At 45.8% G+C, this 27659-nt stretch overlaps 1 long non-coding RNA gene across 2 annotated transcripts in view; it reads left to right on the forward strand.

The window, feature by feature from the left end:
* Positions 1-763: 763 nt before the first annotated feature.
* LOC146860130 (uncharacterized) overlaps positions 764-27659 on the forward strand; it is a 107242-nt gene continuing 80346 nt past the window's right edge. Inside the window, exons 1-4 of one of the 2 annotated variants that reach the window (XR_014979102.1) lie at positions 764-813; positions 2309-2598; positions 6617-6817; positions 7442-8723. This is a non-coding gene — a long non-coding RNA (uncharacterized LOC146860130). Of the gene's footprint in view, positions 814-2308; positions 2599-6616; positions 6818-7441; positions 8724-27659 lie in introns of those variants that run through there. The other variant, XR_014979103.1, reaches the window with a different exon arrangement.

A 27659-nucleotide genomic window follows, 5' to 3' on the forward strand; every position in this document is an offset into this window, starting at 1 on the left:
ACTATCCCCAAACCATTCAAAGGTACAACTCCTTGTTGGAACTGTAACAACTGCCATAATGTCATTGTTGGACCGAATTTACCACACCCAATGAAAGGACAACATTAAACTCAAAGTAAATGCAACATGTGATTCAACTAACATCATTTACCTATACAAATGCTCGCGTGGCAAGGTGTATGTGGGACAAATGGAAAGAAAACTCAAAACATGTGTCAATGAAGACAAAAGTAACATCAGGACAACACAAGTGAAGTCCACAGTCGCACACCATTTCATAGAAGCCAAACACAACATCTGGCAACTCAAGTTTTGCGTTCTGGAAATCATCCAAAGATAAGAGGGCAGAGACAACCGCACCTTTCTTTTACAGAGAGAAACCTACTGGATCCGACATTTGAATTCACTCAAACCACATGGACTAAACGGCCGGATGGAATTTTCATGTTACTTATAACCATCCTGCAATCTGTAAATGTATTTCCTTATTAAGATTAACGTTTTGTTTAACATTAATTGGTGAAAACACATGTTTTTATTTGTGAAGCCATCATCCTTAATGTTCTGTTTAACATTTGTCCGAGAATACAGAAGCCTTTTATCACTAGCACTTTCATAAGCCTGTTCAGTAGTAATACACCTCTATATCATGGCACCCATCGTCACTGCACGTTTCGTACTAATCATGGTCCACCTTTCTATATCCGTGATCACACACGAACAGTCCGTTATTTAACCACTAGTCAGGAACTGAGGCGTACCGTGGAAAACGCCGCATGATGCGATCAGAGCATTGGCTACACACCAACATTAGTAAGTAACAACCGCACGCTTGTTAATTTTCGCGCTGGTTCGTAAAAACGTCTACCTGCCGTTAGAAGCTTGCATATATTATACGGCCGCCATTTGCGCCTGTGATCCTAACTAACTTTCCGTTTACTCATTGAGCATATAGCAAGCACTTTGAACACACGCGATTGGCAAAGAGCGCGTAACAAATCATTTGTCTACCCGCTTATGCACCTGGTATAATCTCAATACGCCGATGTATTTGTAACATACTAATCACCCTAACATACGTTAAGCTTAATAAACCTTTAATTTATTAAGCGTACGATGAATTCTTTAAGTACTTCCAGAACAAGCACGCCACCATTAGAACAACGACTAACCCACTAGCAGGCACCGACTTACCTCGTTATTCACCCCAGCACAACATCCTCGCGCCATTAGAAAAGTAAAGTAGGATTTATTTAACATTGAACTTAAGCCATCTTAGTTGAAGTGGTCGCCCTGTATATTGAAAGATGGTTCTTTCATTTCAGACTATCCCCAGATGAAGGCCTTCCAGGCCGAAATGCATTGGGAACTATAAAATGTATGTTGGGAAAATTAGTGCAGAAACTACTTGTACAAATTTGATGTGATAAAATCAAAAAGGAGTTTAACTGGAAAATAAAGAATCACCAGTGGACCGATTGTTTTCAAGATTCTTTTATTTAAAAATTGGAATATAAAAAGAATAACCTCCTAGTGGAGGATTATAAACCTGTGCCCCAGGGACATACTCCACCTCTGTGGAGATGCAGCCATGGATCATAGGAAGTGACATCATATGATCTTTGACACTGGATCTTCCCAGGAAGTTATGTCACATGACCTTGATTCAGAAGCCACCACAATATTTGACATTGCTGATATTAAGAACCCAACATAATAATATAATGACACAAAAGTTACTAACACAGATAAATATCTATTTTATATACCACTTATATATTTAATAGGGTGCTCACACGCCAGAAATATTGTCATTTCTCTATTTGACTGCATGAAAAATGTTGTTTTGATAGAGGAAGAAAAAGTGGGCGCCGACATTATTTATACAACAAGCTGTCAAGATGTATTGTGTCTTCTAGTGTATGCTCCTAATACCCCAAGGACGTTATGCACTGGCAAATTACAGTATGTTGCACTGCTGAATGTATTTATTTACTGGAACTAAGAGTTTAATGTCCCAGATTGCAGTGGGAGCTGCAGAACGTAAACAGTGCTCAACAGGGCACCGTTTACCTCCTCTTCTTGGCATTGCCAAGGAATGAAAGGGGTCGCAAATGATGTCCATGCTGGAGAGATGGCCAGAGCAGGCTATGGGGCGGGAGTTCATGTTTCTTCATCTTCTTCCCGGTGGCAACATGCTGCTTCCCTATCTCGTCTTTACGCTGTCTGTTCCATTGCTAACATCAAAAGCTTTTCTCTATGCAAATTTAACAGTAGTGGCTCTCTCTGTTCTTGTCTTTCTTTTCAGTATTGTGTGTGATGCAACCATGTCTCCTTTGAGCCACTTCAGATGGCATGAGACACTGGAGAGTGTGGAAGAACAGAAGGCAATATCAAAGTGAAGACGTAGAAATACTGTGGATCCAAAGTTCCTATGTGTAGTTTGGAGAAACGGAAAGGGCTTGGAAGTGAAGATTGAAAGAAAAAAATCTGTTTATTTTTGGTGATTTGTGCAGCCACCACATCTCACTGCCTCACTCCCTGGTGAGAGTGAGAAAAGAGAGAAGATGAGGATATTGCAACAAGGTCCTGGAGATGGTGAGGACGTACCTATCAGTGTCAAAAAGAATGTTTATTTAGAATCTTGGTCCTTGAACATAAAAAAAGCATTTCAATCTTTTCCGAATACAGTGTCATTAGATAATTCATACATATTAAATATACAATTCTATGATAGATCAAGATTCTTAGTTATTTCATTTTCCTAACCTTATTCATTTTGTCATAAAATATAGTTAATAAATTCCCGATTATATAAACTCGCTTCAGACATAAATCCCCCAAGTCCACATGCTATGTCCTAATAATACATTTCCGTTAACAAATCTACTACCTGTGCATGGTTTTTAATGTCGTATTTTAAAAACATTGGTTGTAAAAACAGTTTCCGTGCAGCAAGAACCTTAAAACAATATAGTAGTATGTGCAAAATATCACATTTTATGCCAAGGTTTAAGGTACACTTCCCTTCAGGATCCATCATAGCCCCTTTTATCCCGTCATTCGCATAACAAGGATTAATTCCTATTCGTAATCTTAATACTTCATTTCCTTGACAACGATTGGGTAATATATATATGTACGGGAACTGTTGATCAGATTGCTGTGACTTAGTCATGAAATTCACAGATTTTTTCCCCTCCAGGTTCTGGCTATCCTGGTCTCGAGAAATTTCTTTCCCTAGTACTTCAAGTTTTCACCTTACAACATCAATTTATAAGTCCTGAGGGTACAGTTTAACTCCCAGTTCCCTAGATACTGTATCTAACGTTTTCCTGACCCCCTCTGCCCACTTCATATCACTCTGCAAAATTTCACGTTTGCACCACAGAGCTATTTTTTGCTCCTCCCCGTTCCCCAGGTGTTGCCAGAATCGTATTAATGCCATACGTGCCATTAGCTCCCAAGATACCAACCCCGTGTCTATTCTTACTGCCTGAATGCATAGCAAAGGCTCATCACATTTTAAAACCATGTTTCAGTGGAACACTCCGGGGAGGACATTGAGATCTTCTTCATAGAAAAAACTGTTTTCTCCTAGATTTACCAGGTCCAGATGGGGCGGTCGCTCCTTTTCCGTGGCAGCGACGAAACTCTGGAATTCCTTACCACCCTCCATCTCCAAGGAGGACCCTCTTCCGGTCTTTAGGAAACTTCTGAAACCCTGGCTATTTGCTTCTTAGCTGGATGTAGGCATTTCTTTCTCCTCCCCATCCGTTCAGCGCCTTGACACCCTCGGGTATAAGTGCGCTTTATAAATATTATCCTATCCTATCCTGAATCATAGATGACCTGGGTAGATTTTTTAATACATATTCCCTCTTTAATATCTCACCCTCTTTTGCCACTCATATACAATATTTTGGCTCCATATTGGAACTGAGGCGGTATCATTGCCATATATGCTTTCAAGACAGGTCTATCTGACCTTTCTCCATAATTTCAGTTACATTTTACCCACCAGTCTGATTTGGTCTTTATAATAGGGAGATTATTCGTGCCTGCTGCTCTAGTCAACGTTAGATTTGCTATGATGCGTTTAACATTTCATTTAAAAAATAACAGCCTAATATCCTCCCCCACCTCTGACCATAATGAATGTTCTGTATTTACTTGCTGTACTCCTTTGCTATATATTTCACCCAGGGTTCGTTCCCAATCAACTTCTGTCACAATGCAATTCATAATCACCTGTGTCGCCCCTGACTCCTCTTGGACTAGTTTCTGAAACTTTTTTACGTCTTTAGTTTCTATTGCGCCTAGTAGGTTTCTCCAGCATCTCTCTTTATATGTTCTTTTTTCCCCCATAATAAACCTTTTTCCAAGTTTTCTTTACTTTCTGTAGGCTAATCTTCATATCTGTATCATACTTCAACTTCAGTCTTCTTTCCCCTTTTCTTATGTTTGATTTTAATTTCCTACATTCCTCATTAAACCAGTTTTTCTCTGTGTTCTGACCTTTCTTATTCCTATCTTTCCTGTGGCTTTTACCTTTTAATTTAACCCTTGGGCATTGGACCATTTGGGTAATTACATTCTCGAACCAAATTACTAGTATTAGGAATATCATCTAATGTTTGGCACTGCTGAAATAACCCCAATTTCCCTAAACCCTCTTCTATCATACAAGTAGTCAGCCACCTAGGGTACTCCATTTGTACTGGAATTATTGTATCTTGTTTTTTTTATTTCCTCAAACTATCTTGACTCTAAGTTGGAAGTGACCGCTTCCCTCAACCCTCATCACCTCAAAGTCTCTCACCAATTCAAAATTCCATGCGTGGATAAAGATGTAGTCTATAGGGCATAGTTGTTTGCCTATCTTAAATGTACGGCTTGCTGGCCAGTCTGACTCCATCCTTCCATTAGCACAAACTAGGCACATTGAACCCATAAAGTTCCCTAGGGCCGTATCTTGTGCAGTGAGTACTCTCCTAGGAAAGCTGGCAACGTTTATATTATAGGCCAGCAGTAACTCTTTACATCCTAGATCAACTCTACATGGATCTAGTTTGTGATTGAAGTCGCCCAGTAATAAAAGCAGGTCTTTCTGATATGCATCTATTATCTCCTGTATATCTTCTTTAGTTCTGCTTTATACTCCTTATGTCCACCCCATGCATATAAACATTTACAATGATTATATCATCATACTTTGGGTTGGGATCTAAAAGGAGCACTCCACTGGCCACTAACCTTTAACATTTAACTTTCAGAGGGACCACCTTCTTGGCTATTTTAGTAGCTATCGTTATTTGTCCACCAGCCGGGTAGCCAAATTTGCTTCTTCTAGCTGGTGAATTCAATTGTACATACCCTTGCAGCAAAGGGGTTTCGTTGCACAGCCAAGTCTCTTGTAGACACATAATATCAAAATGATTAATTACTTTTTTTTACATTTTCTAATTTAGATATTCGATTGTAGCCATTAATATTACAGGCAAGTATGCTCAGGCTGTGTGGCAACCCTTCTTCTTAGTCGATTTAACTTAGACAACTTCCCCGGTGATGTTAAGGGCCTATATCTATTTACTAATTCTAATCCTTCTCTGTCCTCATCTGTTTCGTATGATCTCGGAGTGATTTTTAGATCTTCCTTATCTTCATATGCCTTATTAATCAATCTAATCTCCCAGTCCCACGTGATTTTTCAGGAAGGGTTTGATCCGGGACCAATCAAATTCCTTCAAGTAAGTCCTGTTCTGCATTCATCAATGCTACCTAAACCAATCGTGAATATAACAAGATCTTTGTTACTTCTTGTCCTATTCTATTTGCTGTAAATCCTACTTATCTGAGGTCTCCTGTCCCTATGTCTTTCAGACCTACACATTTAGAGAAGGAGAGAAGCAATTGGGTTCCAATTAGTGGGATAAATTTCTTTCCTCTCTTTCCACCGTTTCTGCGGTGTATTGGTTCAATGTGTAATAGTAGATCATTCCCCCTTTCACTTTCTATTTCATGGGTTCTCCTCCCAACATCGCCCCTCCATCTCCCTTCTGGTCCTTCTATAACCCTCCCTTTCCCCGTTTGATCTTCAGAATCTCCCTTTTCCCCATGCCTTCCCACCTGCTTGTTCTTACTCATGGTTTGTATTTTGGGGTTCAATATCCTTCTCTGGGGTTTTTTATTTTGCTCTCTTCTCTTGCTTTCCATATGCTTTACATCTTTATTCGCTAATCTCCGTATATATGGGCTTGTTTTCTGGTCTTTATTATGGTCTTTAACTGGACCCTTATATCCTTCCTCCGTAGTTACATCCTCCTTTTTCTTCTGTTTTATATTCAAGCCCTTCTTACCCCTTCTCTCTTGTCTCCTCGTTCTGGGTATGTATTGCTTATATCTCATTGTTTCTCCCAGTTTTTTTTTCATAAGCATTGGGTATTGTGATATATATATACACGTTGTTTTCCATTCCGTGGCTGGACCTCTTCCTCCTCCCCCACCTGCGTCAGTATCCCTTCTCTTGTAACCAGTCTCCCTATAGAAGGCATGAGATCCTTAATTTGTTTAAACTCTCCCACAATTATTTATAATTGTTCTTTTTGTCTTTTAGCATATCATTGTTAAGTACGGAGACTTCCAACAGGGCTTGCAACGTTTTCTGTAGGATCAACATTACTTCCAACATTGATGCGCTTGGTGACGCAGTAATTTCGAGGTTTGATATTGATCTTTCGACTTCCTGTTTCCTGCTTCCTGTCTGGCGGGCTCCAACGATAGCAGAGAGCAGAGCGTCATCCCTATCGTCGTTCGGGTGAGCAGAGAGTGGGGATGTTTTTTGGCTGGTTCGGCCTTTTATGCAATGTCATCAGAGCAACGAGCCAGCTGAAATATGTGCTCTCAGACCAGTTTGTAAGTCCACTTGAAGAGAAGTAGTGGGAACAGTCTCTGTACACATATACAATTATTAAAAAAACAATATGAGAAACAATAGAAACTCCCTCTAAAAAAAAAAAAGTGGAAGGTGTATTATGGTTAGGATGCTATATCTAAAAATGACTAAATATCGCCATTTGAGGTGAACAACACAAGCACGACTCCCCATGCCCTGCTTATTACATCGTACAAAATGGCAGACTTGAAATTACAAATTACAGTACCATCTCATCTGACTTACTTGTCCCCAGTTCTTATGTTTGAATGCTACCTCACTGGAACGGATCAAACCTCTATGTTTTTACCAGGACAAGTGGGGAAGCAGGGTGGTAGGAATAACACAACAGCATTACAAGTTTGAGATTCATGCTGGACGATCATAATTATCAAATGCAGGTACTTCCTTTTGGTTTAACATCAGCAACTAGGGCCTTTGCAGACGTTCTACCCCTCATAGAGGCTGTATTGCATACTAAAAGAACATATTTCTTTCCTTTTTTAGAAGACTGGCTCATCACTGCCTTTGCTTATTTGAAGGCGCAGGAAGATACAGTCCTTGTATCCAAGACATAAACAGAACATGTTTTTGACTTTTATATGAGTTCATTTTCAAACTGTATTAGCAAGTTTCTCATTGCCTCACGACAGAGTGGAGAAAATCCAGGTTTTGATAAAGAGATTGTTGAGCAACAACTTGACTCCTACAAAGACTCTGGCTAGGATTACATGGGCTGTTTGACTTTTCTCATGGGTTGTTGGGAGCCAACATCGAAACATTAGAGTATGATCTTGAGACTGAATTGACATTAAGGGATTCTCTGATATGGTGGCTGTGCAAAGAAAACTTATTGAGAGGAAATTCACTAACCAAGCAGATTCAATAATTGTAAAAGTAACAACAGATGCCAGATCTAGAGGCTAGGGGGCAACTTTAGAGCAGGATTTCATTTAGGGTCTTTGGTTCCAACAGTAGAGCAAGATTTCATTCAAGGTCTTTGGTCCCAGGAGTTGCAATATTGCTCGAATTGAGAAGGGTTGGCTATGATCTATGTTTTAAAGTCCTTCACTCAATGTTACAGGGCAAAGCAGTGATAGTGGAGACAGACAACCGGGTGACAAGTCCATATATAAACTGCCAAGGGTGAACCATATCTTACTCTTTAATTGTCTAGTGCAGAATAGATTCTCCTGAGCAGAGATTCACCTCTCTTCTCTGGAGGCAGTGAATCTCCCAGGAAAAGAGAATTGACCAGCCGATTTCTTCAGTCACCACTTTCTATCATCGGTTCATTTCCTATGACATGGCAGAATATTTATGATGATTTGCAGGAGGCAGGCGACCCCAGCGTTATACATTTTTGCATCTCCATAGAACAGTCTTCTCTCACTTTTTGGTTGGTCCACTGGTTGGGCAGGGACACTTTGTCGATGCAATGACCCCCACCCCATTTCCCCCCATTTTGATCCTAATTCCAGCGTTCTCAGTAGTTCAGAGGGAGAAGGTGGAACTGGTGTTAGTAGTGCTGATCTAGGCCAAAAGAATATGAAATTCCCTTCCCCTGTCTCTTTGGAATTAAATAATGTACCTGTATGGGAGCTTCCATTGAAACACTCACCGCTGTTTTTCCCTTATCCAGCACTAGGAACTCTTCTGAGCTGAAGGTTGGGGTTTGGAGATTGAGTAGTAAAAACATTTTAACAAATTTAATACTGTGGCTCCCTCTCTTGGGAATTTTAGCTTTTAGCTTGTATTCATTTGTTTAATATACAATGTGTTTCTTATTGTGTGCTGCTTTTATGGTCGTCGACCGAAATAAAGTATTTAAACGGTAGTACAATCAGCAATGCCTAGGTTGTTCAGAGGACATAGCCAAAGAGTTGCAAATGGACAAATGTCCTTCTACATTAAAATATTACAATTGATATTAAAGAAATCTTGTTGCCTAGTGATCAAAGAAGGGTGTAACCTCAGATATTTGGATCCTTTTAAGATAGAGTTTTTAGGACCAATTTCTCAAGTCTTTCAGTGTCCACATTAAGAGCACAGTGGGCAGCTATAAGCACTTTAGCAGGAGATCATTTGGAGAAAAAGATTCCCTTAACAGGTAGATTGCTGCGTAGTTTCTTAAAGAGAAAACGGGTGATCCAGGGACTGGGAAGGGTTCGCCTTAGCATCTGCTCTTGGTTGTAAGAGTTGTACAAAAGAAACCTTTTGATTTATTGTCAGCTAAAATATTATCCTTAGTGGCAATAGCTTCTGAGCAAAGAGTGGGAGAGTTGGGAGCTTCATTGCACCATGAGCCATATCTCCAGTGTTTGCTGACAAGGAAGTACTAAAACCAAACTCATCTTTCCGTCCAAAAGTATTTTCAGAATTCTATTCTTCTCAGGAAATAATTCTTCCTGCCTTTTCAGACCCAGATTAAGACTAAAGTACAAGTATGCTGAATGTGCATAGAGCATTGACGACTTATTTGCAATGAACTGCTGAAGGTAGGAAAGCTGATGCACTTTTAGTTAAATTTGGATTTCCAGGAAACAAGAGAGAATTTGAGCAGATGGTTTCAGTTGTCTATTGCAAAGGCCTATTCCATAGCAGGAGCTCCTCTTCCATGGGAGGCGGAAGCGAGACTTATCCAAGGCGCATCTGCTTCCTGTGCAGAATTTAAGGGGTGTCACTTGAGCAATACACACGTTCTGTTAATTTTGGTATGAGTGTGTTAAAAGCGGTAGGATTAAATCTTGATATCAGAATATGTGAATAGAAGATATCTGAAATGTATGATAGTTTACTCTTATTACTATATTCATTACTTGCTGTATTCTCAAACATATGGATTGGGGATGAGGAAGTCTAAAGTGAGGGTAATCTTCTGTAACTTAAGGGCAATCTTCATTACCTCGAAATTGACTTTCGTGTCCCAGTTTTAAGTACCCACTCCCCCTCGAGCTGGTCCTCCCATAAGCTTGTAAATAAGAGTAAGTGTGTCACCAATGGCACGGTATTAGCCTAGAGGAGAGTAGGATTTAATAATAAAAAAAAAAATAGGGACTAAGTCAGGAGAATCTGGTGAGAACTCTTGGGAAGTGAGAAACTCACAAAATTGTAGGAAGAAAGTCTAATTTTGAGCTATTGAAACTTATCGGTAAGTAACAGAACATTATTGAAAATATCAAACAAGCTGCTCCAGTGGCTTTCATTGCAGAGACTGGTTGAAAGCTGGACTTGTGCCCAGAATGTTATAATAAAGGAAGGGTATAATGAGGTGCATGGGAAGGTGTCGCTGGTCACTAAATGCAGGGGCCGTGCGGCGCACATCCTGCGAGTACCAAGGTCCCATCAAGAATGCCGGATCTATGCAGGCACAACCTACACGGTGAACAACTTGACAATAAAAAGGCACAGTGCACTCACTTCGAGGGAGCCTTACCGGAGGATGGAGGGGATGGGAGAACAGGGCCTGTATCACCAAACGTGTGGAATGGCAAAAAACAACCCCTGACATGGTTGGTCGCCATCTCAGGAATTCCAGGCCCCAAATGTACTACCCTGGGGTCGACTTAGAGACTAATGGAGCAATTTTGGTACAAAGTATCACTTAAGGTCCCATGGGTGTAGCCTAGGCAAGCAACTTCCATCGGTAATCACTGAAGAATAACGTTACTCCTCACCTTTTATTTTATGGCTTTCGAACCATTTAGTTACATTATTACTTTATGTGTAATTTAAGCAAAATACTTTACCTTTTCTAAATATTAAACACTGGGGGCCCCATTCACAGAACTAACTTAAGACAAAATCCTAAACTTACTACCATTTTCGTATTCACAGAAGGCACTTACTCATTTTGGTATTCACAGAAGACACTTACTCACTTCGGTATTCACAGAAGTTAGGAGTCCTAACTTTAGGACTCCTAGATGCCTTCTGTGAATACCGAACTTCTTAAAATTAGGATTTTTCTCAGTTTAGGAGTCCTAAAGTTAGGACTCCTAACTTTACTACTACTTACCTGAGAAAAATCCTAATTTTAAGGCTTTCGGTATTCACAGAAGGCATTTAGGAGTCCTAAAGTTAGGAGTCCTAACTTTACTACTACTAAATTGCGAAAAATCCTAATTTTAAGACTTTCGGTATTCACAGAAGGCATTTAGGAGTCCTAAAGTTAGGCGTACTAACTATACTACTACTAAACTGAGAAAAATCCTAATTTTAAGACTTTTGGTATTCACAGAAGGCATTTAGGAGTCCTAAAGTTAGGACTCCTAACTTCTGTGAATACCGAAATGAGCAAGTGCCTTCTGTGAATACCAAAATGAGTAAGTGCCTTCTGTGAATACCAAAATGGTAGTACGTTTAGGATTTTGTCTTAAGTCAGTTCTGTGAATCGGGCCCCCACTGTACATTCCGTTATTGAGATTCCATTAATAATTAGTGTTAGTTGTGTTATACATTTTTGAATCCCACACCCCATGACTTAGCAAGCCATGGACTGATAATCTTCCCTGCCCTGAGCGTCATATGCTAAAAATGTGTACCTAGTGCTCAATTTTTGGTCCAAAAGTAAGGTTCAGCCCCAGGACCCAGTGATAAATGGCTCTGATTGATAAACTCCAGACTGTCCTGGGACTCACAAAAAAGTCCTCACACACCCTGAACTGGATCTTCTCATAGACCAGGCATCAGTTCACTTTCACCACTGAGAAAGTAAATTTACTTGCTTATATTCTGTGAACCACACCCTGCCCCCAGCTGTGCGAGCATCCCACGGACCCTCCCGCCGTTCAATTCTCCCATCAGTTATGGACACCAAGACCTTTGTGATGTTAGAATGGCAGCAGTTTATTCATATCGTGAGCTGGTACATAAGTTATCACAATTGCATAGGTCATTAATATGTTCAGCCCTGTACTGCCTACAGTTCACACTTGATCCTCGGTATAGTCTTGTCTTTATTGCTTATCAAACACAACATGCATAATCCAAAAAGCATTATCCTGCAAATCAAAAGTCTCTTGATAGGGTGTCATAAATCACTGTCAGCTGCCATGACAGCTCACCTTCCGGCGATTATTTTGGCACATCGGTTTGCGGCTTTGAGGCTTCCCTTGCTACCAAATGTCTGGTATTTGTGGTCCCCGTGGCTATGCCTGGGCTGCAAGTGCCGTGTCCACCCAGTGCTTTTCATTTCTTACTCTTTTTGTGTGCCCTAAAGTGTCCTAGCTGGGTGGCATCCCAAGGACTCTGTTTAGGCAATTATCCTTTATGCTCCTTTTTGTCTGCCCTTCAGTGTCCCTGCTGTGAAGCATCCCAAGGACCTCATTCGGGCAATTGTCCTTTTATGTCCTCGTGTTGAACCTTGTAGCTACCTACCATCCTAGAGGTGGTTTCCGACCTCCGACAGCTTCACCCAAGACTAGGAGAAACCCAGCATCTCCAATGCCTTCACAATGTTCAGGAGGAACATATCAATCACTATGCTAGACAGGTGGACCTTGTCGTCTGCGTAATAGCCTGGCATCCTGAGGTTGATGAGGCCATGCCGCACATCCTCCCAAACAATGCCCTTGCAGAAGTTGCTCATTGTTATTTTCAGCTTCCTCCACTGCTCCCTATCTTGCTGCCACCACCATTTGTATTGTGCAATGATCTCAGACCACAGTATGTCGGTTGGGCGCAACAACCTTGCCAGGTTTGTCAGATCAGTCTGGATGGCTTCTAACAGGGCTTTCTGCCCCATTGCTGCAAGATCGTTGCCCCCCAAGTGAACGACCGAGCGGCGGGGTTCCCATGAGCCCTCTGCTTGTTCCGCACCGCAAGAAGGGCTGGCTCCATTTCATGCCTGGTTAGCCCAGCCATATAACCTTGGTGTTGCACAGCCATATTCTACCATACAGCTTCCTGGTGCCTGTCCACTGCTGCGACCTGGTAATGTACGAATGTCCTTTATCCACACCGTCCGTTCTTTTGCTCCATTGCCTGAGGTGAAGCATTAGCCCTGGGTTAGTATGCCGATGGCCTAATATACATTTTAAATGCTGATGATTTCCATCTCCCTATTCACCTAATCCCTTTGTCCGCCATGCCGTGCGCTTCCACAATGGTGGCTGCCCTGATGCGGAAGGAGTGAGACCTAAAGCATAGTGGCGTGAGACCCACCTTTGCCAGGTCGTGCTGCATTAGAGCCCTGAATTGGAACCTGCTAAGGTAACTGCCATCCTCATGTATGAGTAGAGGGGCCCACCTCCCACCCTGGCCTGCAGGTAACTGCAGGTCATGTAGACTCGGCAGTGCTCGCTTGCCGTGAGACACTCCAGCCGTGTGTGCTTACTTTTCTCTTCTTGGTCAGTTTTTGACCGTCTCAGGAATACTACCAAATGCATTTTCCATAAGTACAGGTCCTCCACCTAGAGGCAAGCAGAGTCTGGATTGGCCCTTGCCAGTGCCGCCAGTTAGCTCACCCTAAATGCCCCAAAGAAAGCCAGGGAAAAACTGCTTTGAACAGGTGTGTTTCCCCCAGGGATCTACACATGTCCAGTAGGATCAGCCTCTCAAAGTCTATCAGAATTCTGATGTTGCGGGTCCTTAGTTGGGTACGGCCCCAGCTTATCATTGATGCAAAGCAATAAAATGTGTTTGTTAGGTCCACACCCCTGTGTAACTTAGAGTGGTACGCTATGGCACTCAGACACTATGGTCCTAGACTTGACCTGCTCATAGGCCCATTGTATAAAGTATTCTACTCTGTCACTGGTGCATGTTCTAACATCCCCCTCTGCTGCCCTTCTGGGGCCGTATTACACATTATCATTGTTTGCGCCAGATTATGGTGTATGCGCTGCCTCCAGGGCGAGCTGCTCCGTGTTTTCACAGTGCAGGCAGCACCCACGTGCACTTTCAAAGCACATTAGCGATCCCCTTGCAGTCAGTGACTGCACCCGCTTGCAAGGGGACGTCTGGGGGGGTCCATGGGACCCTCTTACCCCCTGCAGAGGGCTGCTCTCAGGGGGTGCTCCACCTTTTAAATAGCGTATTGTCAGTGCGCCTCCTGAGTGCTTCTTTGAGTCTGCGCCCGCGCCCCTATGCAAATAAGGGAACACCCTCTGAAATTGGGCGCTGGCACTTTAAGTGCACCAGTGCTATTGGTATTATAGAAGGGGACGTGCAAGCATCGGTGCCCACTTCTATAATACCAAAGTGTAAGCATTCAACACACTTACTGTAAGTTCTCGCTGTCTTCGGGACCAGGGCTTGGTCCACGAGTAAAGCTAGGTCAGCTGCACCATGTCCCATATGTCTCCCGATAGTTAAGTCACCTGTTCATCTGCCCAAGGCACCAGTTGGCAGAACCTTGCCCACTGAAAATGAGAGAGAGCGTCCGTGATTGTTGCATCTTGACATGTGCCTAGCTTTTATTACGATGTCACCAGACTGATTGCCAGTGGCACTCGCCACACTGTAAACGCCACTTTTGGGAATAGCTCCAGCAGCGCCACATTCTTTGTCAGACCTGTCTTATGCCAGCCCCTGGGCCACCCGGTGGCGCACCAGATGGAACCTAGAATGGCACCGAACCCCTCTTTCCCTGCCACGTCCATGTACAGGCTCAGTTGCTCTTCTGTCACCCAGGGGCCCCCCCACACCAGGGTACCACTGAACTCGCCCAAGAAGTTCCTCCTTAGTAAGCCTTACTCTGTGATGCTTTTGTGTGATGTCCTTTGTAAACCATGCCAAGCACCTGCCAGGATAACCATGGCTGCAAAGTTGAGCTTGTCTAGCAGCTGCTGCAGTTCTTGGAGAGTTGCCTTATTCTTGCCCCTCAATATCCCACCTTAAGTCAGCTTCTTTCCGCTCTGGGAGACTACAGACCCGTTCTTTTGATTCCAGCTGTATCCCCAGAAATGCCAGACACGTAGTATCTGTCTCATCTTGTGCTAGTGGGAACCCGAGTTGCTCTGCCAGTTCCTGAAATTATTAAACCATCAATTTGCACAAACAGGAAGTGGTCCAGATAGTGGAGCCCCCCCCCCACCCCCGGGCATCTTTCGCCCAGCGCCCATTCCAAGAATGTGCTAAATGCCTCAAAGTATGCGCAGGATATAGAACAGCACATGGGCAGACACTTTTCAAAGTAAATGGCTTTCTCCAGTTGGAAACCCAGGAGATGATGACTATCAGGATGCACAGGGAGGATACGGATGGCGGATTCAATATCGGCCTTTGCCATCAGGGCCCCCTACCCATTGTCCTTAACATGTCAATTGCTTTGTCCAGTGTGGCATAGGATACAGGATACTGAGCACCACTCCTGATCTAACCCATCATAACTGACCCCCCCTCAGGGTAAGATAGATGGTGAATGAGCCGAAAATGGCCCAACTCTTTCTTGGGCAGTACCCCCAGTGGGGACACTATCAAATTGTCTAGCGGTGGCTTTTTAAATGAGCCAGCCAGGCAACCCGGTTCCAAGTCTTTGGCCACTTTCCGTCTAGTCACCTCCGCACATTGTCTGTAATATATTTTAGATTGTTGCAGAGCCTCCGCACCACCGGCCCCACGTAGGGAATGCTAAAGACATTCCTGAAACCGTCTGCTAGCAGGAGTGCATCATCTTTTTTAGGGTAATGGTTGAGCAATTGGATCAGATATTGGCATTTTATAGGAGTGGGCTTCAGTCCCCATTTTTTGAAAGGTGGCTTCTTGTCACTACCCCCTTTCCCTTTCCTGCACTCGCTAGTTTGGTTGCTCCCTTTGCAATTGTTGCAAGCATGTTTGAATTTGCAAGCCGCACCCCATTTGCACTCCTGCTTTTCGAACTTCCTACAGGCGGCAGGCTGTGGCCTCGTCTGCTTGTTGCCTGCATACTGTTTTGCTTTGCTGCCCTGCTGGTACCAATCTGACCTCCTCCCGCCCCCATATGAAAGAACTGCTCGTGAGTCTCCACCCCCTCCTGCGCAGTGACCATGTGCTCAGTAATCCCGGCCACGTCCTACCAGTCTATGATAGGCCAACTCTTCATTTTTGCTCCAAAGACCTCATCATACTCTAGCCAGGCTTCCCCTTGATACTTTTGCTGTGCTAAGTACCACCCTTCGTCTAGGTTAAGCTCTTCCTCACATAATCATTTTGACTGTACCAAGATTTAAACAAGCATTGGCATAGCCAATAGGTCTCGCCTTTGGGACCTTATAAGTGTTTAGCCATGCAACAGTTGCAGAACTAAATACTTATAAGGTCCCAAAAGCAAAACCTATTGGCTATGAAAAGCGGCCGCGAAAGTGAAAGTGATCGCAATCGCGATCAAACATCAAAGCGGCCGCGAAAGTGAGAGTAATCTCGGTAAAGCACGGCGCGCGCGCCCGCGCACATGCACTGTAGCTCAAGGCTGGCCTGGTAGCACTTTTTGGAGCCCTCTCAATAAGTCTCGCCAGACCAGCGCATGCGCTGGGTCAGGTGAGACCTAAAAAGCTGGCTCTGGTACCCCTCTTGTACCTCTCTGGCACCCCTCCCCCTGCCTTCCAGAAGCATGGAGAAGCAGATACTCTTAAGGGAACAGATCGAACAATGTAAGCATCTGAATCTGAGCTTTTTAGTTATTTTTTTGTGGTAAAATTTTTATAGATGAATAAAACATTTGTTATGTACATATATCGTGATATACCGTTCGTCATTTAAAGGGGAAAAAAAATACCGTGGAAGATACAACAATACAGCCAGGTATTACAGTTTCATGAATTTCTTTTGTGTCATTTCAAGTTCAACAGTTGGTGAGATGCATAGTTCGCCCCGGATTCTGACCTTTTTAAAGGTATATTTTCCCTTCATGTTGTACGTAGCTTCAAGCGACCACATTTGTGGGCTGTATCTTGCGACTTACTAAAGGCCTTAAAAATAACTCACGGAGAAACCTGTGTTACTTGTGGAAATACAAACAAAACAAATGTGCATTTGCAGATTGTGCTGCACTTCCTAATGTGTAGTTATACTTTGCACCTAACTCCACATTTTAGAAATAGCAGCTGTCACGTGGTATTCTCAGGAGTACTTTTGGAAAGTTGCAGCTGATGTATCTCTCCAAACATACTTTTGGAAATGTTTGGAAATTCCCAAACGTCGTCCATTTACACCTGTGTGCAGGAATGTGCATGAGGGTGTCAATGTACAACTATTCTTTGTGAATCTGTTCGTCAGCATTGCTGAGTCAGTCAATAGACTTTCAAACTTCCTGTATCTGAAAATTTAAAAAAACAAAAAAGTAAGAATTTATGTTCTCTATATACAAGGATGCTGCCATCATATGCAGGACATGTCTAAAATATATATATATATCAATCAATCAATCAATCAGGTGCTTGGCAAGCACGACTACTCACCCGTAAGGGTCTCAAGGCACTGGGGGGGGGGGGGTCGCAGGTTCCAGTCCATCAAGGAGGGGATCTGTCGAAGAGTCAGGTTTTGAGGTTTCTTGTGAAGATGGGGAGCGATGGTATCTGTCTGAGGTGCAGCGGGAGGTCGTTCCAGGCTCTGGCCGAGGAAGGAGAAGGAGCGGCCTCCCGATCTGGTTTTCTGGTGCGGGGGACCACGGCGTAGGAGAGCTGGGCTGATCGTAGGGTCCTTTGGGGTGCGTGGAATTTGAGTCGACTGTTCAGGTATGCTGGTCCGGTATCGTGGAGGGCCTTGTGAGAGTGGGTTAGCATCTTGAAGGTGACTCTAGCTTCAATGGGGAGCCAGTGGAGTGTGCGCAGGTGCTGGGAGATGTGGCAGTTTCTTGGCAGGTTGAGGACCAGTCTTGAGGCGGCGTTTTGGATGTTCTGTAGCTTGCGGGTGAGGTTTTTGTTTATTCCGGCATAGAGTGTGTTGCCGTAGTCGAGCCTGCTGGTGACCAGGGTGTGAGTGACGGTCTTTCTGTTTTCCAGGAGGATCCATTTGAAGGTCTTACATAGGAGGCAGAGGGTGTGGAATCAGGAGGACGAAACGGAGTTGATCTGGCGGTCCATTTTGAGCTCTCTGTCCAGGATGATTCCCAGGTTGCGTGCGTGGTCTGTGGGGGTGGGCGGGCTTCCGAGGGCGGGGGGCCACCAGGTGTCGTTTCAGGCGTCGGGGTTTGGGCCCATGATGAGTACTTCCGTTTTGTTGGTGTTTAGTTGTAGGCAGTTGTTTTTCATCCATTTGGCGACGGCTTCTATGCCTTCTTGAAAGTTGTGTCTGGCGGTGTTGGGTTCGTTGGATGGGGAGAGGATGAGTTTGGTGTCGTCTGCGTATGACACAATGTTGAGTCCGTATGTTCTGACGATGGGGGCGAGCAGAGCCATGTAGACATTGAAGAGCGTAGGGCTGAGGGAGGACCCCTGGGGGACTCCGTAGGTGTACGGTCCAAGAGGAAAGGGGGGAGTCTGACCCGCTGCTTTCTGTCGGAGAGGAAGGAGCCGATCCAGTCGAATGTTGTTCAAATGTTCCAGGGTGGGAACAATTATATTTTAAGGTTCTACTAAAATATTCAATTACAGCTGGTATTAGGATGCTCATTGTATCGGCATGCAAAAAGTATGGTTGAAACAAACTCCCACTCGAGATTGACCATTGATATACTGGGAGAACAGGGCTATTTTACAAGTGCAAGTGGGTTAACGTGATATGAAAAGGATGCCTTGGCCTGCTACCTTTGATGCTGTACATGCTCCCAGTATGTAAAGCTCGCACTGCCATATCACTATCTACAAATTGTCTTGACCATGTCAGTTTCAGATTTATCCTATGTAAATACATATTGCTGTGCCTCTTCATAGAGAATCACACAATTACAGCCACTGCTTTTATTCCACCTTCCTTCCAGCATGAAAACACTATTGCCATAGGTGTTCCCATATAATAATAGATTTTTCTCCTTTGGTATGTAGTTGTCCTGCTCCACCTCTTCCTTCTCCTTTTCGCCACCTCATTCTCTTTCTTGTCCACTTCCTCCTTCTCAGTAGGGAGTTGGCTAGTAGGAACTAGTTTTATATTGTGCTGTTATTACATCTACATAGCACTCCATATCTTCTGAAGGTGCTAAAGACCATTTGTAGATGGGTAGCATGCTAGTCCAAGGAACTGCTGAAGATGTAGGAGTGTGTGGAGGTATTGTAGGTGGTTTGTGTAGAGTATGATTTGTGAGGACCAGAGCAGTGCTCTTATGTTTTTGTCACCTCACCTATGTATACATTCGAGCAAGAGGAGTGCAGAATAGGATGCTTAAGCATTGCCTGCTAGTGGATGTGGTAAGTGTTTTGGTATTGTGTGTGTATGACAGAGGCTCGTGCCGCAAGTGTGTAGCTGATTCTATGCATGGATGTAACTGGAGAAAGCGTTATGAAATCACAGGTAAATATTATTAACTGTTTAGATCCAGTACTTCCAACCACTAGTTTTGATTACCTTCTTCATAGAATTACTAGACCAAATGAAGATGGCACTCACTCGCCATTAATCATCCAATACCGTTAAGAGTAAACGTTGGTTTGATTCCCCCTGTACAAAAACCAGAAAGGACCTCATCAAAGCCCTTAAAAACCAACCCAGAGACAGGGATCAAATTACCTCACTCCAAACCACATACAAAGCAGCAAGAAAGAAAAGGGAGAGACTTAATAGGGAGGAAAAATGGGACAAACTTGACGAGGCAACGACTACGGGTAACAGCAGAGACGTTTAGGAGATATTTAACTCACCCTATTTTAAATCTGATAGGGACGCCACCCTTGACTCCAATGTAGGTGAAGAGGATTGGGTGAATCATGCTGTGAGTATTTTCTCCCCCATTACTTCTCCTGTCCTACCGTCCGCTACCATTCATCACAGTGACCAGGGTAAATTATCCTTCTCACTAGCAGAGGTGAGGGCTAGGGTAGCAGCCTGTAGATGTAGGAAAGTTTCCAAGATAATTTAGATCTCTGGGTACCACTACTGACCAATGTTTTTAACAATATAGGCCTGCTGGGTCCCCCTCCGTCCTGGAAAACCAGCGTAATTGTCTCAATATACAAGAAAGGTGATAGGGGAAGTCCCAAGAATTATAGGCCAATCTCGCTTTTAGACACGACAGCTAAATTGATGGGCTGACTTCTATCAAGGTTGCAATTATGGGCACAGGAGAGGAACATTTTAATGCTTTCACAATAAGGGTTTCAGTGGGGGAAAGGCACCATCGACCAGTGTCTGAACCTCTCTTATGGACAAATATACCAGAGCGAAGGGTGGGAAAATGTATCTTGCTTTTATAGATCTCTCGCACACATTTGACTGTGTGTCCCACACTAAGCTCTGGCACATAATGGAGGAGATGGACTTTGAATTAGCCCTAATCAATTTCATATGCCAGTTATATTCTGACGCTTCGGCATCTCTGCGTTACGGGAAAAACGGGGAATGCACCCGTCCCTTTAAGATCTCAAGGGGGGTAAGACAGGGTTGTGTCCTTGCCCCGTTCCTTTTCTCCATTTATACGAATAGAGTAGAAGGGGAGCTTATGGGCACAACCCCGGATGTTGCTATATTTACTTCCCACCCGTTACCCATTTTGGCATACGCTGATGATGCTGTACCGATTGCCAGAACAGGACTAGTACTGCAATCTCTCTTATCAGCCTATGCCGCTTTCATGAAATCAATGGACCTGAAAGTCAACCAAACAAAGTCATTTGTAATTGTAGCTGGGGCAGGCAAACAAGGAAAAAACCCCGTATTTTCATATGAATTTGGGGAAAACTGAGGTAGTCGACTCCTTCCCTTACTTGGGGGTCCTCTTCGACAAAAATAAATCATGGTCACAACTAGTTGAGGGAAGAGCCCTCGGAATAGAGAGGAGTCTAATGGCAATTAAGTCCTTTTCTAAAAAGCTGGGCAAAAGCCATTAGTCCCCATTAAGAAGATCTATCAGGCCAAAACAAAGTCTGCGGCGACCTATGGGGCAGGAGTCTGGGGTATGGCACCAATTGACTCATTGCAATTAATTGAGAATAAATTCTTCAAGTCATTGGTGTCCCTCCCGCAATCATACTCGAATTACATATCGAGTTGGCTTACCCCACATCATTGACTCGATTAGGCTAGCCTCGATTCTCCTGTGGCTTCAGATTTGACGTCAGGATACGGTGACTGTCAAGCCCCGCCCCACAGATCAGAGGAGTCTATTGATTATGTTCTGTTCCTGTTTCATTGTTTTCACAGGCACGTGTCTAGGGGTATAGGGAAGAGGGATCACAAAGGAGGTTGCTGAAAGGGAGGGGTCCCTGTTGGGCTCTTCTGGTTTCTTTGCTCCCGGCGTCGATGGCGGTCGTTTCCTCGGGCATGGTCCAGCCAGTCGTCCCCTCGGAATAAACAGAAACACTGAGGCAATTATTACCCGTCTTTAACTTCCTGTTGTTTTTCCCTCCCCTTTTGTTTTAGGATCGTTTGTGGATACCCAACCCCTTACTTCCTCTATGGAGTGGGCTTTCCTGTTCCGTCGTCCCCGGGCCCTTATTTTCAGGTGAGTCCTGCTGGAGATGGGTTAGAGCCCGCCCGTTCACCTACCCCTTCTTTACCCTATGGGTGGTTGTCTATAGGCCCGAGTAGGACTAATGAGCGCCACCAGCCCACGAGGGACCTCCCTGTTTCCCCGACCACTTGCCTGAAGCCGGGGCCCGATACAGGGGTCCCGGCTGCCTCGTCCTCTGGGCCTTCCTCGGGGCACGTCCCGGCGTGTCCTCGGGTTTCCACCGTCGTCTCTCTATGGTTCTGCTTCTCGTTCCGCTCCCCGCTCCTCTCCTCGTTCTGCTCCTTGCTCCGCTCCTCGTTCTGCTCCTCGCTCTTCCGACGTCCCTCGACCTCTGTGTCTGCTTCCGGTGGTTTTGAGTCCTCCAAGCCCCTCCCCTTGGGTGTGAGAGTCAGTACTGGTAGTAACGACCTGGTGCCCCCGGGGTCCTTCGGCAGCTCCCCCTCGCCACAGTGCCTCCCCTCCAGCCATGGCCGATCGGGCCATGTATCTACTGGGCTGCGGGAGAGGAAGTCCACGTTTGTCTGCAACGCTCCGGGTCGATGTGACACCTGGAAAGAAAAAGGCTGTAAGGCTAAGAACCATCGGAGGATGCGAGGGTTGGTGTCTTTATGTCTGGCCAGCCAGACAAGGGGGGCATGGTCTGTCAGTAGGGTAAATAGACGGCCCAGTAGATAGTATTGTAGGGCTTGGACCGCCCAGCGGATGGCCAGGCATTCTTTTTCTATGGTGGAGTACCTTAGTTCCCTGGGTACTAGTTTGCGGCTGAGGTACACCACTGGATGGAGCTCACCCGACGGGGTTGGTTGCGATAGGACCGCCCCAAGACTGCGGTCTGATGCGTCTGTCTGTAATGTGAATGGGCTTTTGAAGTCAGGGCACGTGAGCACCAGGTCGCTACAAAGTCTCGTTTTGAGGCGTTCAAAGCTGTGGGTTTGTTTCGGGGTCCATGTGGTGAAGGAGTTGGGGACTGACTTTTTTAACATGTCCGTGAGAGGGGCCGCTTCTTCAGCGAAGTGGGGGATGAACCTCCTGTAGTAGCCTACTAACCCCAGGAACGCCCTAATGCCCTTTTTTGTGGTTGGTTTCTCTGGGGTTGAGATGGCCTTGACCTTATCTATCTGGGGTCGGATCTGTCCGTTTTGTATATGGTAGCCTAAATAACGAACGCTGTCGGTGGCTAACATGCATTTTTCAGGGTTGGCAGTCAGACCCGCCTCCTGGAGACTGGAAAAGACGGCCTGAAGATGTTTAAGGTGTTCCCCCCAAGTGGTACTGAAAACGACTATGTCGTCCAAGTAAGCGGCAGCATAGTCTTGATGGGGTCTAAGCACGATGTCCATGAGGTGCTGGAAGGTGGCAGGGGCTCCATGCAGGCCGAAGGGGAGGACCCAGAAGTGATACAAGCCTGAGGGGGTGGCGAATGCCGTTTTCTCTTGGGCTTGACGGGTGAGTGCTATTTGCCAATATCCCTTGGTTAAGTCCAGTGTGCTGATATATCGGGCTGTCCCTAACCTATCTAGTAGTTCGTCAACCCGGGGCATGAGATATGAGTCAAAGCAGGAGACGCTGTTGAGGCGCCTAAAGTCCACACAGAAGCGTACCGTGCCGTTGGGTTTCGGGACCAGTACGATAGGGGAACACCAGGGACCGTGGGAAGGCTCGATGATTCCGTTCCCTAACATGTCTGCTACCTCCTTTTCCACTATTTGTCGCCTGGCCTCAGGGATCCTATAGGGCCTTTGCCTAATCGGGCTAGCCCCGTCTGTTAAGATGTCATGTTGAATGAGGGGGGTTTTCCCGGGCCTGGCCGAAAACACGTCAGAATAGGAATCGAGGAGGGACTGGAGGTTGGTTATCTGTACTGGTGTCAAGCAGGACCCTTTGGGGACGTCTCTGATGCCCTTGGTGTCGTCTACCTGGGGAAGAGGTATCTCTAGTGGTTTGCTGTCAGTGAGAAACAGATTCGTAGGGGTTTGAGTCCTGTCTTCAGGATCAGTGGTCCACTTTTTTATCAAGTTGACATGGTATATCTGTCCTTTTTTCCCTGAGTGGGGTACAGCTATGCGATACGTGACGGGTGTGATTTGTGCAAGCACAACGTAAGGGGCCTGCCAGCGGGACAGGAGTTTGTTGTCAGAAGAGGGAAGGAGGAGTAAGACCTTGTCTCCCACCGCAAACTGTCGAAGAACGGCCTGTCGGTCGTATAGTTTTTTCTGTTTCTGTTGTGCTGCATCTAAGTTGCACCTCACCCTGTCCCAGAGAGAAGAAAGCCTATCTTTCAGTTGTGTCGCATAGTCAAGTAGAGCCCTATTTTCGTCCGCCTCTTCTTCCCACCTTTCAGCTGCCATGTCCACTAACGTCCGGGGCTTCCTCCCGAAAACCAATTCAAAGGGGCTAAAACCGGTAGAAGACTGGGTGTGTGTTCGGATGGCGAATAACGTCAGAGGTAGTTGTCGGTCCCAGTCCCATCCGGTCTCTGACAGTTTTTTAAAGTATTGTTTTAATGGTCTGGTTGTACCTTTCTACAAGGCCGTCTGTTTGGGGGTGGTAGACAGAGGTGCGGATTTGGCGCACCCCTAGCAGGGAGCAGATCTGGGCCATCAATTTTGACATAAACGGGGTCCCCTGGTCAGCGAGAAGCTCTTTAGGGAACCCCACCCTGCTGAAAAAGGTCAACATGGCCTGAGCGACGCTATTTGTGGACATGGTGATAATGGTACCGGGTCGCATAGTCGACCAGTACTAGGATATACTGATAACCCCGAGCTGAAGTGATAAGAGGACCGACCAAGTCCATCCCCACCCGGGAAAAAGGAACGTCAATCACCGGAAGAGAGCATAAAGGCGCTCTGGGTATATGAGGGGGGTTGGACACCTGACACCTTACGCAGGCTGCGCAATACCTCCTTATATTGAAGACCCCTGGCCAATAAAACCGCCGCAAGAGGTATTCCTCCATTTTCTCTCGACCATAGTGGCCCCCTCCCGCCTGGTTATGGGCTAAGTAGAGAACCTGGTTGCGAAATGGTAGGGGGGCTAGGAGCTGTCGGAGGGTTCCATCGGGTTTCGTTACCTTTCTGTATAACAACCCCTTTGATATCACAAAACAGGGGCCTACCTGATCGTCTTTGTCGTCTATGGCCCGGGCCCGCGCGTGTCCCAGCGCTGGATCCTCTCTCTGTTCGGCCCTAAAGCCTGTCGGCCCTGGTTCCTCGTCTGCACCTGGGGGAGTAGAAAGGATATTAGCACGGCCCTGTAACACAGTTATCCTGTTTTGCTCTCTCTTTTCTCGACGTGTTTTCTTTGTTTTGCACACACCTGGTTCAATGTCTACGATTGACAGTGGAGCTTCCGTGAGCCACCGTTGGGTCTCTCTCTCCTCTACTGCCCTAGATAAGAGAGCGGTGAATCCCCCATAATCGGTACCTATGATCATATCCTCGACCAGGTGTGGGATGACCCCTACTCGGATCAAGGCGGTCTGTTCTCCGAATCCTGGGGTTACTATAGCCACGGGATAGCGTTTCTGGTCCCCATGTACACATGTAATGACCACTCCTTCTCCTTCTTGCCACTGGTGTGCCTGTACCCGTTCCTGTGTGACCACGGAATGACGGCACCCTGAGTCAATGAGGACCCGGGTATCGGTGTGATTCACCTTGAGGGTCAAATGGTAAGCTTCCTCACCCTCTCCGGCCCATAGCACCCTGCCTTTGGCATATCCAACTTCCATCGGTTCGATTGAAGCGGGTTTTTGTGGACAGTTGCGGGAGATGTGGCCCCATTCCACGCAATGAAAACATTGGGGTCCCTGACTACAGTCTTTCCCTCCTAGTCGAGGTACGAGTCTGGGATCGATGAGAGAGCGTGGGTTTAAGGGGACAGGGTTAGGGACGGTTGCTCTCCAGCGGTGTATGATGGAGGTGGGAATTCTAGGCGTGAAGGGTCGGGCCTCTGGCGACCGTTGGTGAGCGCAGGCCAGTTCTATGGCATGCGGTACGGTCAGGTTTGGATGCTGTTTTACCCAGGTCTGGGTTATCGTAGGGAGACCGTCGATGTATTGTTCCAAAAGGATCTTGTCGACTATTTCTTCCTTACTACTCGTATGGGGCTGAAGCCATTGGGTTCCTAAATCTTGTATCCAATAGAAAAATGCTCGGGGTTGTCTTGGGGCTGCCATTTCTCTTTACGAAACCGACTACGGTACTGTTCTTGGTCGCATCCAAGACGTTCCAGAATGTTTTTTTTAATAGTGTCATAGGGCGTGGTACCGGAGGGATTAGCGGCTTGATGGGCTGTCTGTAGTTCGCCTGACAGTAATGGGGCGATGTATTGGCCCCAGCGTTCCATAGGCCACTGGGCCGTACTCGCCACCCGTTCGAAGTTCGTACAAAAGAGTCCGGGTCTTCGCCGGTTCTGTATTTTTGTAATACTGAACTGGGTACGTTCGGATGCACCTTGGTGCTGGCAATAGTATCGGTCAGCTTTTGGATGGCCGTATCTTGGACCGCCTGATTTTGGACCAAGAGACCTGCTTGGGCTTGCAGAGCCTCTTGTAATATCTCCCTGTCTTTTTTTGCTTCTGTAGACTGGGCCTCGACGACCAGTTGTAAATGGCGCTGTCCTTCAGCCAGTTGGGCCAGCATTTCGTTCAGGCCTATGGGCTGCGTCATGGCGGTACGTGAGTGTCTTTCCGCGATCAGTCGTGCGCAGGCGTGGTGGTTCAGACCTGCATCCCACTTCTGACACCACTGTCATGCCCCGCCCCACAGATCAGAGGAGTCTATTGATTATGTTCTGTTGCTGTTTTATTGTTTTCATAGGCACGTGTATAGGGGTATAGGTAAGAGGGATCACAAAGGAGGTTGGGCTCTTCTGGTTTCTTTGCTCCCGGCATCGATAGCGGTCGTTTCCTCTGGCGTGGTCCAGCCAGTCGTCCCCTCGGAATAAACAGAAACACCGAGGCAATTATTACCCGTCTTTAACTTCCTGTTGTTTTTCCCTCCCCTTTTGTTTTAGGATCGTTTGTGGATACCCAACCCCTTACTTCCTCTATGGCGTGGGCTTTCCTGTTCCGTCGTCCCCGGGCCCTTATTTTCAGGTGAGTCCCGCTGGAGATGGGTTAGAGCCCGCCCGTTCGCCCACCCCTTCTTTACCCTACGGGTGATTGTCTATAGGCCCGAGTAGGACTACTGAGCGCCACCAGCCAACGAGGGACCTCCCTGTTTCCCCGACCACTTGCCTGAAGCCGGGGCCCGGTACAGGGGTCCCGGCTGCCTCGTCCTCTGGTCCTTCCTCGGGGCACGTCCCGGCGTGTCCTCGGGTTTCCGCCGTCGTCTCTCTCTGGTTCTGCTTCTCGTTCCGCTCCTCGCCCCTATCCTCGCTCTGCTCCTCGCTCTGTTCCTCACTCCTCTCCTCGCCCTGCTCCTCGCTCTGCTCCACGCTCCGCTCCTCGTTCTGCTCCTTGCTCCGCTCCTCGTTCTGCTCCTTGCTCTGCTCCTCGCTCTTCCGACGTCCCTCGACCTCTGTGTCTGCTTCCGGTGGTTTTGAGTCCTCCAAGCCCCTCCCCTTGGGTGTGAGAGTCAGTACTGGTAGTAACGACCTGGTGCCCGCGGGGTCCTTCGGCAGCTCCCCGTCGTCACAGTGACCTTAACCCAAAAGTTAATTAGAGATTGCCTAAAATTGGAGAATCACAGCAGAATCAGGTGGCTGAATTATGTAGAGCGGGAATTGACTCTTATGGGACAAAAAGAATTATTTGAGGACCCAACAGCCTGCAGAAGGATATCTAGACAAATATTGACTGATATATTTAATCAGAGGGCACAATACCTCAGAAGGGAGAGGAATTATAAGAAACAGTCGGTTCTTGCCTATCAACTGGTCCCACGCAGTTAAAGGGAGCATATTCATTTCTAGACGATATCCCCTGGCCCCAGCATAAATTCATTTTAACACGCTTCCGCCTGAATCTCCTTCCATTGTTGCTAGGCTTTCCAGGAAAGATGTTTAAACATTCAGATCCTTTACAGTGCCCTTGTGATATGCAATCACCCCAGACCGATCTTCACCTAAAGTTCTTTTGCAGGTTCTATAAGGAGGAAAGATCTGAACAAATTGCCCCAATTTTAAAGTGGTTACATCTTAAAGTGTCGGGTTGCACTATACTATTTAAAATTACTCTCCGACCTTTTAGTTTGTTTT

Source organism: Triturus cristatus, chromosome 3_1 (assembly GCF_964204655.1).
Source record: "Triturus cristatus chromosome 3_1, aTriCri1.1, whole genome shotgun sequence".
Lineage (NCBI taxonomy): Eukaryota > Metazoa > Chordata > Amphibia > Caudata > Salamandridae > Triturus > Triturus cristatus.